The sequence below is a fragment of the Equus caballus genome, chromosome 27 (assembly GCF_041296265.1).
Source record: "Equus caballus isolate H_3958 breed thoroughbred chromosome 27, TB-T2T, whole genome shotgun sequence".
NCBI classification, from domain to species: Eukaryota; Metazoa; Chordata; class Mammalia; order Perissodactyla; family Equidae; genus Equus; species Equus caballus.
This window is the reverse complement of record NC_091710.1, coordinates 22,319,801-22,325,800: the sequence shown is the minus strand read 5'-3', so window position 1 is coordinate 22,325,800 and position 6,000 is coordinate 22,319,801.

Genomic DNA, 6,000 nt, shown 5'->3' with positions numbered 1-6,000 from the left:
TGTGGATCCTCTGGGGGCATCCGTTGGAAGAAAGCCGCTTGCGGGTACTAGGCTGCCCGTCGGGGTCGGAGAGTTTTCACCTATTTCCACATCCTCCCGGAGGAAAGTCCGTCCGCCTTCCGATGTATAGTCGCGTGGGTGTCTCAGACGTCCTGAGATGCTGTCTGGATATCCTTTGTCAAGCGATAAGTGTCCAAATAATTGTAGACTCGAAGGGCGAGAGACAAAGAGGACTACTCACGGCGCCATCTTGGATCTTCCCTCTCATTCCGTTATTTTTTTTTTTTTTTTTTTTGTATAAGTATATGTAAATGCTTGTATTATTGTATTTTTTTTTTTTTTTATTAATGTTATGATAGATTACAACCTTGTGAGATTTCAGTTGTACATTTTTGTTAGTCATGTTGTGGGTGCACCACTTCCCCCTCCGTACCCTCCCCCCACCCCCCCTTTTCCCTGGTAACCACCGATCAGATCTCCTTATCAATATGCTAATTTCCACCTATGAGTGGAGTCATATAGAGTTCGTCTTTCTCTGACTGACTTATTTCGCTTAACATAATGCCCTCGAGGTCCATCCACATTGTTGTGAATGGGCCAATTTCGTCTTTTTTTATGGCTGAGTAGTATTCCATTGTGTATATATACCACATCTTCTTTATCCAATCATCAGTTTCTGGGCATGTAGGCTGGTTCCACGTCTTGGCTATTGTAAATAATGCTGCGATGAACATAGGGGTGCAACGGACTCTTGAGATATCTGATATCAGGTTCTTAGGATAGATACCCAGTAATGGGATGGCTGGGTCATAGGGTATTTCTATTTTTAACTTTTTGAGAAATCTCCATACTGTTTTCCATAGTGGCTGTACCAGTTTGCATTCCCACCAACAGTGTATGAGGGTTCCTCTTTCTCCACAACCTGTCCAACATTTGTCGTTCTTGGTTTTGGATGTTTTTGCCAATCTAACGGGGGTAAGGTGATATCTTAGTGTAGTTTTGATTTGCATTTCCCTGATGATTAGCGATGATGAACATCTTTTCATGTGTCTATTGGCCATATTCATATCTTCTTTTGAGAAATGTCTGTTCATGTCCTCTGCCCATTTTTTGATCGGGTTGTTTGTTTTTTTGTTGTTAAGCAGTGTGAGTTCTTTGTATATTATGGAGATTAACCCTTTGTCGGATAAGTGGCTTGTAAATATTTTTTCCCAATTAGTGAGCTGTTTTTTTGTTTCAATCCTGTTTTCCCTTGCCTTGAAGAAGCTCTTTAGTCTGATGAAGTCCCATTTGTTTATTCTTTCTATTGTTTCCCTCAACTGAGGAGTTACAGTGTCCGAAAAGATTCTTTTGAAACTGATGTCAAAGAGTGTACTGCCTATATTCTCTTCCAAAAGACTTATTGTCTCAGGCCTAATCTTTAGGTCTTTGATCCATTTTGAGTTTATTTTGGTGTGTGGTGAAAAAGAATGGTCAATTTTCAATCTTTTGCATGTGGCTGTCCAGTTTTCCCAGCACCATTTGTTGAAGAGACTTTCTTTTCTCCATTGTAGGCGCTCTGCTCCTTTGTCGAAGATTAGCTGTCCATAGATGTGTGGTTTTATCTCTGGGCTTTCAATTCTGTTCCATTGATCTGTGGACCTGTTTTTGTACCAGTACCATGCTGTTTTGATCACTGTAGCTTTGTAGTATGTTTTGAAATCGGGGATTGTGATTCCGCCGGCTTTGTTTTTCTTGCTCAGGATTGCTTTAGCAATTCGCGGTCTTTTGTTGCCCCATATGAATTTTAGGATTGTTTGTTCAATTTCTGTGAAGAATGTTCTTGGGATTCTGATTGGGATAGCATTGAACCTGTATATTGCTTTAGGTAGTATGGACATTTTAACTATGTTTATTCTTCCAATCCATGTGCAAGGAATGTTTTTCCATCTCTTTATGTCATCGCCTATTTCTTTCAAGAAAGTCTTGTAGTTTTCATTGTATAGATCCTTCACTTCCTTGGTTAAGTTTATCCCAAGGTATTTTATTCTTTTCGTTGCGATTGTGAATGGGATAGAGTTCTTGAGTTCTTTTTCTGTTAGTTTATTGTTAGTGTATAGAAATGCTACTGATTTATGCACGTTAATTTTATACCCTGCTACTTTGCTGTAGTTGTTGATTATTTCTAATAGTTTTTCTGTGGATTCTTTGGGGTTTTCTATGTATAAGATCATGTCGTCTGCAAACAACGAGAGTTTTACTTCTTCGTTACCTATTTGGATTCCTTTTATTTCTTTTTCCTGCCGAATTGCTCTGGCCAGCACCTCCAGAACTATGTTGAATAGGAGTGGTGAAAGTGGGCACCCTTGTCTTGTTCCTGTCCTCAGAGGGATGGCTTTCAGCTTTTGTCCATTGAGTATGATGTTGGCTGTGGGTCTATCATATATGGCCTTTATTATGTTGAGGTACTTTCCTTCTATACCCATTTTACTGAGGGTTTTTATCATAAATGGGTGTTGGATCTTGTCGAATGCTTTCTCTGCATCTATTGAGATGATCATGTGGTTTTTGGTTTTCATTTTGTTGATGTAGTGTATCACGTTGATTGACTTGCGGATGTTGAACCATACCTGTGTCCCTGGTATAAATCCCACTTGATCATGGTGTATAATCTTTTTGATGTATTGCTGTAATCGGTTAGCCAAAATTTTGTTCAGGATTTTTGCATCTATGTTCATCAGTGATATCGGCCTGTAGTTCTCCTTCTTTGTGTTGTCCTTGTCAGGTTTGGGGATCAGAGTGATGTTGGCTTCATAGAATGTGTTAGGGAGTTCTCCATCTTTCTCAATTTTCTGGAACAGTTTGAGGAGAATAGGTATTAAGTCTTCTTTGAATGTTTGGTAGAATTCTCCAGAGAAGCCGTCTGGTCCTGGACTCTTATTTTTGGGGAGGTTTTTGATTACCGTTTCTATTTCCTTACTTGTGATTGGTCTATTCAGATTCTCCATTTCTTCCTGATTCAGTTTGGGGAGATTGTAGGAGTCTAGGAATTTGTCCATTTCTTCCAGGTTGTTCAATTTGTTGGCATATAGTTTTTCATAGTATTCTCTTATGATCTCTTGTATTTCATTGGTATCTGTTGTGATTTCTCCTCTGTCATTCCTGATTTTATTAATTTGCGATTTCTCTCTTCTTTTCTTGGTGAGTCTGGCTAGGGGTTTGTCAATTTTGTTAATTCTTTCGAAGAACCAACTCTTTGTTTCATTGATCCTTTCTATTGTCTTTTTTGTTTCAATATCGTTTATTTCTGCTCTTATTTTTATTATTTCCCTCCTTCTACTGACTCTGGGCCTTGTTTGTTCTTCTTTTTCTAGTTCTGTTAGGTGTCGTTTGAGGTTGCTTACGTGAGCTTTTTCTTGTTTAGTGAGGTGAGCCTGTATTGCGATGAATTTCCCTCTTAGGACTGCTTTTGCTGCATCCCAAATGATTTGGTATGTCGTGTTCTCATTTTCATTTGTCTCCAGATAATATTTGATTTCTTCTTTAATTTCTTCAATGATCCATTGTTTGTTGAGAAGCGTGTTGTTTAGTCTCCACATTTTTGCACCTTTCTCTGCTTTTTTCTTGTAGTTGATTTCTAGTTTAATAGCGTTATGATCAGAAAAGATGCTTGATATTATTTCAACTCTCTTGTATTTATTGATGTTTGCTTTGGTTCCCAAAATATGGTCAATCCTTGAGAATGTTCCATGTGCACTTGAGAAGAATGTGTAGCCTGCTGTTTTTGGATGAAGTGTTCTATATATATCTATTAAGTCCATCTGGTCTAATTTTTCATTTAATTCTATTATTTCCTTGTTGATTTTCTGTCTGGATGTTCTGTCCATTGGTGTTAATGGTGTGTTGAGGTCCCCTACTATTATTGTATTGTTGTTGATGTCTTCTTTTAGTTCTATTAAGAGTTGCTTTACAAATTTTGGTGCTCCTGTGTTGGGTGCGTATATATTTATAAGTGTTATGTCTTCTTGGTGGGGAGTCCCTTTTATCATTATATACTGTCCCTCTTTGTCTTTCTTTATCTGTTTTGCTTTGAAATCTACCTTGTCTGATATTAGTATAGCGACACCTGCTTTCTTTTGTTCATTATTAGCTTGGAGTATTGTTCTCCATCCCTTCACTCTGAGTCTGTGTTTGTCTTTGGGGCTGAGGTGTGTTTCCTGGAGGCAGCATATTGTTGGATCTTGTTCTTTGATCCATCCTGCCACTCTGTGTCTTTTGATTGGGGAGTTCAATCCATTTACATTTAGAGTGATTATTGAGACGTGGGGGCCTACCACTACCATTTTGTGTCTTGTTTTCCGGTTTTCTTCAGTTTCCTTTGTTTCTCGTCCCATGGTTTAATCTGTTCTGATGTAGAGCTGCTACTCTCTGTTGTTGTCCTTCTACTTATCTCCTCTGCTCTTGGTTTTGTAGCCCCTTTCCTTTTTTGGATTTTTCAGGAATGAGGGTTTTCCTGAGGATTTCCTGAAGAGGAGGTTTTGTGGCAATGAACTCCCTTAATTTTTGTTTATCTGGGAAAGTTTTTATTTCTCCATCGTATTTGAAGGATATTTTCGCTGGGTAGAGAATTCTCGGCTGTAGGTTTTTGTCCTTCAGATTTTTGAATATATCATTCCACTCTCTTCTAGCCTGTAAAGTTTCTGCTGAGAAATCTGCTGATAGCCTGATGGGGGTTCCTTTGTAGGTTAGTTTCTTTTGCCTGGCTGTCCTTAATATTTTCTCCTTGTCGTTGACTTTTGCTAGCTTCACTACTATATGCCGTGGAGTTGGTCTTCTTGCATTGATAAAGTTTGGAGATCTATTGGCTTCTGTCACCTGAAGATCCATCTCCCTCACCAGATTTGGGAAGTTCTCAGCCATTATTTCTTTGAATAGGTTTTCTGCCCCTTTCTCCTTCTCTTCTCCCTCTGGTATACCTATAATCCTTACGTTGCATCTCCTAATTGTGTCTGATAATTCTCGGAGAGTTTCTTCATTTCTTTTAAGTCTTGCTTCTCTCTCCTCCTCTGCCTGCAACAATTCTATATTGCCATCTTCCAAATTGCTAATTCTTTCCTCCATATTATCGGCCCTACTGTTCAGAGCATCTAGATTTTTCTTAATCTCCTCTATTGTGTTCTTCATTTCCAATATTTCTGTTTGGTTCTTCTTTATGGTATCAAACTCTTTTGTGACATAGCTCCTGAACTCGTTGAGTTGTTGGTCAGAATTCTCTCTTAACTCAGTGAGTATTTTAATGATGGCTGTTTTGAAGTCATCATCATTTAGGTTATATATCTCATTTTCTTTGGGATTGTTTTCTGTGTATTTGTTACTTTCTTTCTGTTCTGGAGATTTAATGTATTTTTTCATATTGCTTGATGATGTTGATTTGTGCCTCCGCATGGAGATAGAGTTTAGTTGCTCCTTTCACTTGTTTCAGCTGCTGCGGTGGGGGGAGCAGCTGTTTATACTTCACCAACCAGGAACCCTGTCCGTAGTTGCTAACTGGGCCTGGGCCCCTCTTCGTAGCCACAGTGGCCCTTTGGATTCCCTCCTCTGCCGTGGGGGCCGTCACGGGGGGCTTCAGGCTGCAGGTGCCTACTGTTGTTGCCCACCTAGATGCGCTCTCTCCTTGGGGTCTGCAACGGTGTTATGGGCTTTTCCAGCGGCCAGGGGTGGGATCACTTATATTTGTCGCTCCGTTGCTGTCGGCACCCACCAAATCTCACTTGTCCTCTATGGGTCGCAGGAGAGCTATTGGCATCTTCTACAGTCTGTGGTTAGTACACCTAGCTATGCTGCTTTTGCCCTGGGGTCTTCCAGCCTTGTGGCTGGCGGCTGGGTGCCTTCTACTGGTGCTGTGAAGAGGCTTTCCCTAAGGCTTCTGTGAGCCTGTAGGGTTTCCCCCTAGGCTACTAAGCTGGGTCTCTGGAACTCTCTCCAGCCCCAGTCCTCTCCGAGATCTCCGGCAATCCCTAG